The sequence below is a fragment of the Bos mutus genome, chromosome 27, assembly GCF_027580195.1.
Source record: "Bos mutus isolate GX-2022 chromosome 27, NWIPB_WYAK_1.1, whole genome shotgun sequence".
In the NCBI taxonomy this organism is placed as follows: domain Eukaryota; kingdom Metazoa; phylum Chordata; class Mammalia; order Artiodactyla; family Bovidae; genus Bos; species Bos mutus.
In genome coordinates, this window is record NC_091643.1 from 7,522,432 (window position 1) to 7,535,166 (window position 12,735).

Genomic DNA, 12,735 nt, shown 5'->3' on the forward strand with positions numbered 1-12,735 from the left:
GTGCCAGTGCTGGGGGCTGTCACGTGCAGTTTCTCCCTGCGCCCAAGTTTGAAAGTTTTCTCTGCAGCACGGACACAGAGTCAGTAAGTACGGAGTGAGGTGTGTCACCATAGAAGGGGCCATCTGGATCCGCTTTCCTGTGGGTTAACTGTTGAAAGGGTGGGCTAGCCGGGGCCAGCCCCCCCACGCCGGCCCCGCCGGTCCCCCCGCTGCGCAGCCTCTCCCGGCTTCTCTCTCCGAGCCCACTTCCGTCCCTGCCTGGCTAATTAATCTGTGTCTAAATGGAACTGCAGTTGGCAGCCCCGCAGCAATGCCAAAGTCGAATAATCACTTGGACCTGAATCCGAGTTGTTTTCCATCCTTGACAACAAATAAGGCCATTCTGGGGCCTGCGGGCCAGGAGTTGAAATGAGTTTATAATTTGGCTTCCAGTCTCCCATTCTAAATATCCTTTTCTGCCTTTTCTGCATGCAGGGGTGGGGCGGGGAGGGCAGCTTTGGAGGCTGATCACCAGCATGGTCTTTATTGATATCCGTAATGAATATTCTGTGCCATCTAAGTAAGAGGGAAAGTCCACATCATTCAAAACCACACTTGTTTTAACAATGAAACTAAATAGGCTGTCGGCTCATGCTACCACATGATCAAATTAATAATCTAATTTGTTCTTCTCACTGCAGCAACTGGAAGAGAAACGCTGGGTTTTTTCATCCACACACAGAGGCCCCATTCATCCGTCCAGCCCCTGAGTGCCTGTCCTGGCAACACCAGACTACAGGTTAGGAGTTACAGGACAGCCCTGCTTCTCCTCGCCTCCTAGTAAAGCACACACGAACACTCGGCTCCTCGGCTCCGGGAAGCACATTGTCTCCTTGCAGTTCCAAACATCAGGTGCCCTAAGAAGGTGGTCATCTCTCGCTGGTAATAGAAAAGGAGAGACACAGGAAGGCAGAACCACTGGCAAGACTCCCTAGAGGTCAAGATGAGAGGGGAGGTGCCACCATGGAAAATCACTGGAGGTGAGGCACAGATACACAGAGGACAGGGGTCTGTGCAGCTGGGCTTCTCCTGTTAGGAAGATGGGAAGGGTTGTCACCCACTTGTCTGCCACGTGCCTGCCTCACACTGCAAGAGCTGCTCCCAGGGTGAGCTCCTGCAATCCCCACAGCAATGCCATGGGAGTCTGCAAAAACCTCCCCATTCTACAGATGGGGAAAATGAGACTCAAAGGTGCTAAGAAGCCTCTCGGACAGATATATGGTAAAGCCAGGATTTTTCTGACTTCAAAACTGAAGCTCTAAAAAGAAAAAGAAATGCAAGCCTCGACTTCCTCGAGGATCTAACACGGTGGTCCTCATGGGTGGTTCTCCAACAGGTGGGTGGCTGCCAGTGGTAACCTGCAGACACGCGGCTGGCATCCGAAGATCCTCCCCAGACTCCTGAAGCCCTCATTATTCACAAGAAATCACAGTGACAAACTGCTCTTGGACAAGCCTTTCAGAGTATCGAAGACAGAGACAATAAGAAGGCGCTAAAAATAAAAGCTAAATCCAGAAAGCAACTGCAGGTGCAAAGCAGAGACAAGCACCTTGCTTTGTTGAATTCAGAAACTAGTTCTCAAGGACACCCCTCAGGCTGAGTTCCAGGTCTGAGGGCTCCTCTCCAGTTATCTGATGCCCTGGTGCTCTCTTCCGTTTGGCATAGAGAGAGAGGATTATGGTGGGGCTTCTGTGGCCTCTCAAGTTCTGGTTTTGGTAAAAAGTGAGCAGAAGGCACAATGTGCTCGAGAGTGGCTGGGAGAGGCTCCATGGGAAAACCACATACTCAGTTTTGGAAATTTCCCAGTTGGGATTTGAAAGGTTGGGAAGCCTGCCCCCACCCACCCCCCACAGTAACAGAGTTTGACATCCATCAATTAGCAGCACTCCATAAATAAGTCAGCTTTTAATCATGCCAAAGGAGATCGCCAAAAATTAACTATGGAAAAGAGCAGCTGAAAACAAGGACACTGAGGTCAGTACTATTTTAACAATCTGGGAAGCTGTGCTGTTCAACATACAATGAGTAAGTGAAAGTTCCCAGGACTTCCAAAGAACTTCAAAGACACGGCTGGTCCAAGGGCTGCCTATAATCATCCACGTACCTTAAGTTCCGAGGCTCCCTCACATTCATACATGTAAATCTAAATCTTTAATCCATCTAAACCACATCAGTATCAGACACACTGATTCCTGAAATATGAAAAATAAGACAAGACAAAAAAGCCTGCCTAACATAACAAACCAAAGCAGCGATAGACCAGAAACATACCAGCCAACTCAAGCTGCCCAGTGGGATTTTTTTTGTGCACATGTGGATAATAATATACATGTTTTAAAATCTTGATGGTAGTGTTTTCATTTGTATTAATCAACGGAGTCCTCTGGGTAACTGCTCTGGGAGATAGGGCAGACTTAGGGTCGGGAAGTATGCAGCCAACTTCTAAAATTACCCTTCTCAAGAATGTTTCAGAAAAGAAAGTGCCCTTGGATGCTACACGTTACAAATGGCATGTTACTATATTCTTGACAAGATTCCTTCCACATTAAATAATTTTACTGAAAACAGTACATTTTAGGAAACACTTTAAAAATCATGAGTTCTTCCTTCAAAACGCTGTCTTCTGTTATTCTGTCAAACAAACAACAGAGTCTCTGCGTCATGGTCTTGTGTGTAAAGACCGAATGAGATGAGGATGTGTTGTTGTTCAGTTGCTCAGTCGTATCTGACTCTTTGTGACCCCTTGGACTGTAGCCCACGAGGTCCCTCTGTTCATGGGATTCTCCAGGCAAGAATACTGGAGTGGGTTGCCATTTTCTCCTCCAGGGGATCTTCCCAAGCCAGGAATCGAGCTCAGGTTTCCTGCACTGGCAGGCGGATTCTTTACTGCTGAGCCACCAGGGAATGAGATGATGCCCCTTTCTCATTCCTAATCCTGCCTGTGGAGCAGCCATCCTCACTTTCTTCACTTCAATTTATCCCTCTGATGAACAGTGATAAGCACAGATCAGTTCAGTTGAGTTGCTCAGTTGTGCCCGACTCTTTTCGACCCCGTGGACTGCAGCACACCAGGCTTGCCTGTCCATCACCAACTCCTGGAGCATGCTCAAACTCATGTCCGTTGAGTTGGTGACGCCATCCAACCATCTCATCCTCTGTTATCCCCTTCTCTTCCCGCCTTCAATCTTTCCCAGCAGCAGGGTCTTTTCTAATGAGTCAGTTCTTCACATCAGGTGGCCAAAGTACTCAGCTTCAGCATCAGTCCTTCCAATGAATTTTCAGGACTGATTTCCTTTAGAACTGACTGGTTGGATCTCCTTGCAGTCCAAGGGACTCTCAAGAGTCTTCTCCAACACCACCGTTCAAAAGCATCAATTCTTTGGCACTCAGCTTTCTTTATAGTCCAACTCTCACATCCATACATGACCACTGGAAAAACCATAGCCTTGACTAGACGGAACTTTGTTGGCAAAGTAATGTCTCTGCTTTTTAATATGCTGTCTAGGTTGGTCACAATTTTTCTTCCAAGGAGCAAGCGTCTTTTAATTTCATGGCTGCAGTCACCATCTGCAGTGATTTTGGAGCCCCCCAAAATAAGGTCTCACTGTTTCCACTGTTTCCCCATCTGTTTCCCATGAAGTGATGGGACCAGATGCCATGATCTTCGTTTTCTGAATGTTGAGTTTTAAGCCAACTTTTTCACTGTCCTCTTTCACTTTAATCAAGAGTTCTTCTTTGCTTTCTGCCATAAGGGTGGTGTCATCTGCATATCTGAGGTTACTGATATTTCTCCCAGCAATCTTGATTCCAGCTTGTGCTGGAATTTCTCATGCCCAGCATTTCTCATGATGTACTCTGCATATAAGTTAAATACTCAGGGTGACAATATACAGCCTTGACGTACTCCTTTTCCTATCTGGAACCAGTCTGTTGTTCCATGCCCAGTTCTAACGATTGCTTCCTGACCTGCATACAGATTTCTCAAGAGGCAGGTCAGGTGGTCAGGTATTCCCGTCTCTTTAAGAATTTTCCAGTTTGTTGTGGCCCACACAGTCACAGGCTTTAAAGCAGAAGCAGTCAACACAGCAGTAGATGCTTTCCTGGAACTCTCTTGCTTTTTTGATGATCCAACAAATGTTGGCAATTTGATCTCTGGTTCCTCTGCCTTTTCTAAATCCAGCTTGAACATCTGGAAGGTCACAGTTCACAAACTGTTGAAGCCTGGCTTGGAGAATTTTGAGCATTACTTACTATGCTATGAACAGAAGTGCCAAGGTGATGAGCAAGATTATATTGCTAAATTATTTGAAGTCTCTTTTAAAATGTATGGGTCTAATGTTGCCTTAAAGGGTATCAAGTATAAGTGTATTTCCTTAAATTTCAAGCATTTACAAAGTGCCTCCCACCCTAGTCTGTGGGGTCCCCATGAGGGCCCTGTGTGCACCGTCTCCTTTACTGTCAACGTGAAAACTGCTAATGCGAGGGAGAATGAAATGATTCATATGCTAAATAGAGTCAAAAATAATATGCTATTAGAGCATCGGAAAAGACAGGCTAGAAGTGGAGGGAATCAGAGTTACCGCCAATCTCTAGAAAAGAGACTAAAGTGCTCTGTTTGCCATCGATGGTGAGACCAATCACACATCTTTCTCCTACGTCAGTTGGGATACAGACAGACAGCTGATGTGCGAGCTAAGTTACTTCAGTCACGTCTGATCCTTTGTGACCCCGTGAACTGTAGCCCGCCAGGCTCCTCTGTCCATGGGATTCTCCAGGCAAGAGTACTGGAGTGGGTTGCCATGCCCTCCTCCAGGGGATCTTCCTGACCCAGGGACTGAACCCGAGACAGCTGATGCTCCTTTATAAAAGAGAGCTCCTTCTCTGCAGAGTCTGCAGTTACACTCACACGCCCTCTCTGAAACCCCTCTGGGGCAGCCCTGCCCTTCTGAGATGCTGCAGCTGCCAGGCATGTGCTGACATCACAGATGCTAGTGAGGGAGACCTGTAGCACTCAACCCTGGGCACAGTGTGGGATTCGGGTTTTCATCTGTTCTGGACTGTGTTGAGGTTCTAATCCCAATACGTTAGTATTTGGAGATGGGGTCTTTGGGAGGTAGTTAGGTCATGAGGGTGCTACTCTCTTGAGTGGGATTAGTGCCCTTGTGAGATATAACAAGAAAGCTAGCTTGCTTTTTTTTTTCCGCTTTGTGAGGACACAGTGAGAAGTCAGCTGTCCACAGCCCAGAAAAAGGCCCTTATCAGAAGCAGACCATGCTCACCCTGTGACCTTGGACTTCCAGCCTCCAGAACTGTGAAGAACAAATGACTGTTGCTGATGAGCCTCCCAGTGTGTGTTTGGGTGTTTTGTTATAGCAGCCGCGACTAAGGCATCACCTTAAATGTGTTACTATGAGACCTTAGGCAAGTCCGTAATGTCTTCGTCTGTATTTCCAGGTCTGGTTGGATTGGGCCAGTGGTTCTCGGTGAAGGATGGTGGTCTTTATCAGCTGCCCCCCTTCCCCACTAGGATTCCATCAGTGGGGAGATACATACATCACAGAAACAAAGAGCACAGATGAAGGGAGATGAGCAGGACAGCACCTGGACTTGGACGTGAAGATGAGGGGAGGAGCTTTAAAAAGCAGAAGCTCTTTCAAGACTTAAAGGTACAGCCTCCTGAGTATAATGATTTTACCAGACTAGATGATAATGAGTAATCTGACCATCAAAAGCATGGGTTTGTCCATTAACCAAACATCACACCTCACAGAACTGACATAGCCAGAAGCACAGCTCTCCATTCAGCAGAATAAACTCACCCCCAAAGAAGACAAGATGCTCAGGAAGAAGAGCACTCAGATGCAGTGCCCCAGGAACATGGACCCCTCCACAGGGCAGCTCAGAGAGAGCAAATCCCACCTTCCAGCACCGAACACTCCAACACACCAGCCCCAACGTAACAGGGGCAGGAACACTGAGAGGGCCCACGTAGAAAATGCATGCATGGCTCAGAAATCCCTGGTCTAGCCCAGTTCTGCCATTAAGTTACTATGTGACCTTGGGCTGGTCACCAACAAAACGAAAGTTTGGATCAGATCATCTCTAAGGCACCTTCCAGCACAGACTGTAACTGAATTACTTTTTATTGTGTTCCATAAAAGTCTGTCTTGCTCCTAGAATCCTTGCAGCATCGTTAAGGTCAGTATATACATCTCCATTTATGGGCTCAGTTTTTTAAATTACTGCATTCCCAGGGTTCCCAGGACAACCACCCAGAACACAAGGCTGAGGTGCAGAATGGGTGAAGTTTGTTTTTTCTGGCTTCTTGACAATTCCCTCTGGCTAAATTCTACCCACAATGCTGCCAAGTCTCTAGCACTTCTGGCACTGAGGGTTGATCTATAGTATTCACAGGGCTCGTGACACAGTGACAGATGAAGAAATTAAATCTTTTACCAAACTTGAACAGGTATTCTGAATGGTAATTTTTATCTTGCCCCTTCCCAGATGCAGAAATGTCAACAGATGAGAGATACTATGGTGTTGGTAAAGAACTTTAGAAAAATGGACTTGCCTCCCAAATGATCTCTTATTATCTTGCAAATATATTATTTTTGCTGTAGCCATTTTTTTTTTTAGTTTACTTCATGTTATGCTCCAGCTGCAAGGAAATTGAGAACATACTGTCCATATTTAAAAAAAAAAGACTTAAAACATGAACATAAGAAATATTTCACCGTGAAAATGAAAACTATGTGTAAATATTTATAGAACTGAATTTATTCAATCAATTTATTGGGTCAGGCCAAGGGAAGGATGCTTTTTTTTTGTACCTGAGAGTCAGCAAGACAGGAGAAAATTGTAATCTCGATGTTCAAATAAATAGCAATACTATTTATAGATATCAATTTTTAAAATATGCATACAGAATACAATGGGTGTTACTCTCAAGAAATCTACAATTTCTGTATACTATTTACTACATATACCAGATAACAACAAAATGAAAAGAATGAGAAACAGAGATATTTAACCCAATAAATATTTTTAAAATCATTAAAATATGTTTTCATTCCATGCCATGTCCAGTGAAGCAAGACAGGGGTAAAGAGTAAACAAAAAATATTGGGAGTAATGAGCAGTAAAAAGGAATGAACTATTGGTCCATGTAGGAGTAAGAATGATAATCATGCAGAGGGAAAGAAGCCAGACAAATAGAAAATATACTGTGTGATTCCATAATATAAAATTCTAGCAGGTCAGAGTTTGCCTGGAGGTGGGCATAGAGGGTCGGGGGGGCCAGGAGAGGCAGGATGGTGGGATTACCAAGGGGCAGATGGAAACTCTCCTGTGATGTATATATGATCACTATCTTGATTTGGGGGATGGTTTCATGTGTGCATTAAAACTAACAGCACTGACACATGTTATTACCATATGTGAAGTGGATCCCCAGTCCAGCTTTGATGCATGAGACAGGGTGCTCAGGGCTGGTGCACTGGAACGACCCTGAGGGATGGGATGGGGAGGGAGGTGGGAGCGGGGTTCAGGATGGGCAACACATGTACACCCATGGCTGATTCGTGTCAATGTATGGCAAAACCACTACAATATTGTAATTAGCCTCCAATTAAAATAAATAAATAAATTTTTGTAAAAACGAATCAAGTTGTATACTTAATTTTTTTATATTACCTCTGAAGTTGGAATGCCTCTTTTTCAAAATATTTATTTACTTGGCTGCACCAGGTCTTCGTTGCTGCAGACGGGACCTTGGCGCTTCGATCTCTGTCGCAGCATGTGAGGTCTCCTAGTCGTCAGTGAGAACCCTTAGTTGCAGCATGTGAGATCTGGTTCTCCGACCAGGGACGGAACCTGGGTCCCCAGCGCTGGGGCTGCGGAACCACCAGGGAAGCCCGTGTATACTTGAAATGTGTGAGTTTATTGCAGAGCAATTACTGAATAGACAAAAATAGGGAAAATGTTTTTAAAGACTGAGTAGTTATATTTTGAGGCAATTAAGATAGTTGTTGGATGAAAAGCTATAGAAAACAACACGCTAGACTAGAACCCATAAAAGCCTCCAGAAGCAAGATTTCTGATTGTTGCTTATACATACACACATATAAACATAGTTTTTTCGTTCCTTAGTATTTTTGGCAGAAATATTCTAACTACCTTAGAGTCACAGTAACGATCACTAACATCTACTGAGCACTTATAGACCAGGGCTTCCCAGGTGGTACGAAAGGTAAAGACCCGCCCGCCAATGCAGGAGACACAGGTGTGATCCCTGGGTCAGGAAGATGCCCTGGAGTAGGAAGTGGCAACGCACTCCGGTATTTCTTGCCAGGAAAATTCCATGGACAGATAAGTCTGACGGGCTACAGTCCATGGGGTTGCAAAGAGCTGGGCACAACTGAGCGCATGTACACTCTAGACCAGGCCCCAGTCTTACAGACTGAGCCATTTGCTCCTCACCTAAGGAACCTAAGGCACAGGCACTGCCTATCATGATGAGGATATCAAAGTTCAGAGAAGTTAAGTATCTTGCTTCACATCCTTCACCAGCCCAGAGGTAGAGCTAGGTATAAATCCAGGTTGAGCTTCTGAAACTAAATCTCTCCCTCTGCTAGACACACAGAATCCTAGACCAAGGCTGTGGGTCACGATTTGCTGACTCACAGCTCTGATGGCTTAAAGAAACTCTGAACGTGAAACAGCTACATTTCTAAGTCTGAAGGCTATTCAAAAAAGTCAGTAATGAAGCAGTGGTGGGAGGGAGGGGAACTGCAGTGGGGAGCAGGGGAAATCACGCCCAGAGATCAACAGATTTGGGTTTGGCTGTGTCCTAGGTGATGACTATACACTTGGGCAAGCCATTTCTCTTCCTGAAGTCTTTCCTCTTCAGTAAGATCAAGGGTTTGGACTAATTGATTCCTAAGACTCCTTCCAGCTTGGTGATTCTGCCAGTTCTCTTTGGGATAATACCCCTTGCATTTTGTAACTTGAGTAAAAAATTTTCCATGACACAAACATATTTCCAATACAAAGCTTCCTCCATTCTTTAAGATAACCTGGATCTCTCCCACACCTTGCAAATTCCTTCATTATTCCCAAAGGTATTCTGTTCCCAAGGGACCACCCTAAGGGAAAGCCCAAGGAAAAGGAGAAGGGTCCCCCAATCAGAGCTCACTATGTTCTCCTATGCACACTAACAATCTTTTTCACTTTGAAAACTCTACAACGTTGATTTGGGAGGTGTGACCGAGATGCTAGGGTAGGAAAATCCTGAGCTCATCTATTCCTGCAGACACATCAAAATTACAGCCATTTACAGAGCAACTATCTATGAGCATGAACTAAAGAGCAACAAGAAAGATTTTCCACAACTAAATATACATCAAAAGAACCTCAAGGAGATGGGTCGGAGGTCGGAGACGTGGTACAGTCAAGACCTGTACGCCTGGTGGATAACCACAATTGCAGAGGCTCTCCCCCACAATCGAGGGGTCCAAGCCTCACACTGCATTCCTCATGCCAGCTGCAATGGAAAGACAAGCCCCCCAGAATGCCTGGCTCTGAAGGCCAGTGGGGGACATGTGGCAGAACCTGTCAGCAAACCAAGGACAGCCCTGCCCACCAGCCACCCCCCGAGAAGTCAGCCTCATCCCAGCAGAAGAGCCCCCAGAGCAAACACAGGGGCACTCCAGAGCATGCTGCCCTGGTAAGGGGCATGCACTGCTCTCTCCAGGACATTTCCTGAATGAAAGAATAGATGTATGTGTATTTATAACCGAATCACTGTACTATACACCTCAAACTAATACAACATTGTAAATCAACTGTACTTCAATGAAAAAAAATTTTTTTTAATCTACATAAATAAATGTGAGGACAGTTTAGAAGACCTCTGAGACAACTCAAGCATATTAACACTAACATGTTAGGGGTCCCAGAAGAAGAAGAGAGAGAAAGGGACAGATAATTTATTGGAAGAAATAATAGCTGAAACATTCACTAACCTGGGAAAAGAAATTAGACATCTAAGTCCAGAAAGGAAGCACTGAGAGTCCCAAACAAGATGAACCCAAAGAGGTCCCCACAAAGACATACTGTAATTAATAAGAATTAAAGATAAAGAGGGGATCCCAAAAGCAATAAGAGAAAAGCAACTTGTTATATAGAAGGGAACTCCCCTAAGACTATCATCTGACTTTCCAGCAGAAATTTTTCAGGTCAGAGGGACTGACACAATATATCCAAAATATAAGAAGAAAAAAGAATACTATACCTGGCAAGGTGGTGCTAGTGGTAAAGAACCCACCTGCCAATGCAGGAGACATGGGTTCGATCCCTGGGTGGGGAAGATCCCCTGGAGGAGGGCAATGGCAACCCACTCCAGTATTCCTGCCTGGAGAATCCATGGACAAAAGAGACTGGTGGGCTACAGTCCACAGGGTCACACAGAATTGGACATGACTGAAGTGATGTAGCATGCATACCTGGCAAGCCTATCATTCAAGTTTGAGAAAGAAATAAAGTTTTATGGACAAACAAAAGGTAAAGAGTTCAACACCACTAAGCTGGCTTTGCAGGAAATGCTAAACTTCTCTAAGCAGAAAAGACCAAAATTAGACAAAAGAAAATGAAAACACAATGATCCAAAATCAGAGAATATGTCAAAAGCAGTTCTGAAAGGTAAGTTTATAGTGATAAAACCTACCTTAGGGAACAAGAAAAAAAAAATCTCAATAAACAACCTAAACATACACCTAGAGAAACTAAAAAAAGAAGAAAAAACAAAACCTAAAGTTAGTAGAAGGAGAGAGAGAGAGGAAAAAAAAAAGATCAGAGCAGAAATAAATGAAATAGAGACTTTTGCAAAAACAATAGAAAAGATCAGTGAAAGTAAGAACTGATTCTCTGAAAATATAAACAGACTGATAAGCCTTTAGCCAGATTCATCAAGAAAAAAAAAAAGGGAGAGGGCCCAAATCAATAAAAACAGAAATGAAAAAGAAGTTACAGCCAACACCACAGATATACAAAGAATCATAAGAGACTACTACAAACAACTATACACCAATAAAATGGACAGCCTGGAAGAAATGGACAAATTCTTAGAAATGCAAAATCTCCCAAGACTGAACCAGGAAGAAATAGAAAATATGAACAGATCAACTGCTAGCAAGAAAATTAAATTGGTAATTTTAAAAACTCCCAATAAGCAAAAGTGCAGGACCAGACAGCTTCACAGATGAATTCTACCAAACACCTATCCTTCTCAAACTATTCCAAAAACCTGAACAGAAAGGAATGCTTTCAAACTCATTCTACCAGGCCCACATCACCCTGATAACAAAACCATACAAAGATACCACAACAAAAGAGAAAAGTACAGACCAATATCACTGATGAACATAGATGCAAAAATGCTCAACAGAATATTAGTAAATCAAATTCAACAATACATTAAAAGGATCATACACCATGATGAAGTGGAACTTACCTGAGGATATAAGATGGCTCAATATCTGCAAAGCAATTAATGTGATACATTACATTAGCAAATTGAAGAATAAAAATCATATGATCATCTCAATAGATGAAGAAACAACTTTTGACAAAATTCAACATCCATTTACAATAAAAACTCTCAACAAAGTGCCCTAGAGGGAGCATAACTCAACGTAACAAAGATCATATACAGTAAGCCCACAGCTAGCATCATGTGCATTGGTGGAAAACTGAAAGCATTTTCTCTAAGATCAGGAACAAGATAAGGATGCTGACCCTCAGCACTGTTACTCAACATAGGACTGGAAATCCCAGCCACAGCAATCAGAAAAGAAAAAGAAAGGCACCCAAACTGGAAAAGAAGCAAAACTCAGTGTTTGCAGATGACTACATGTAGACTATAGACAGAAAATCCTAGAGCTGTTAGAATAAACGAGTTCAGCACAGTTGCAGGCTATAAAATTGATATACAGAAACCCATTGTTATTTCTATAGCGAACTATCAACAGACTGTCAGAAGAGAAACAAAGAAAATAATCCAACTGACAGCTGCATCAGAAAGGAGAAGATACCTAGGAATAAGTCTAATCAAGGAGGCGAAACACCTGCACTCAGAAAACTGTAAGACCCTGACAAAAGAAACTGAAGATGACCCAGACAGACGGAAAGACATGTATCCTCGTGGACTGAAAGAATATTGTTAACAAGACCATACTGCTCAATCTACAGATTCAACCCAATTTCTATAAAAAAAAAATCCAATGGCATTTTTCAAAGAAGTAGAATATTTTTCACAGAACTGACTTCAGACTACACTACAAAGTTAGAGTAATAAAAATGGTGTGGAGCTGACACAAAAACAGACACACAGTTCAAAAGAACAGAAAAGAGCTCAGACATATATCCATATCCGTATGGTCAATTAGCCTACGACAAAGGGGTCAGGAATGTACAATGAAGAAAAGACAGCCTCTTCATTGAATAGTAGTCGGAAAACAGGACAGTGACAGGCAAGAGAATCAAACTGAACTAGTTTCTCGCAAAATGTACAAAAATAAATTCAAAATGATTAAAGACTTAAATGCAGGACATGAAACCATCAACCTCCTAGGAGAAAACATAAGCAATATGATCTTTGACATCAGTCTTAGCAATATATTTTTGATATGTCTTCTC

General features: G+C 43.4%; 1 protein-coding gene across 1 annotated transcript in view; it reads right to left on the reverse strand.

Annotated features, from left to right (window-relative positions):
• Positions 1 to 12,735, reverse strand: part of CSGALNACT1 (chondroitin sulfate N-acetylgalactosaminyltransferase 1) — a 338,903-nt gene that overhangs the window by 175,708 nt on the left and 150,460 nt on the right.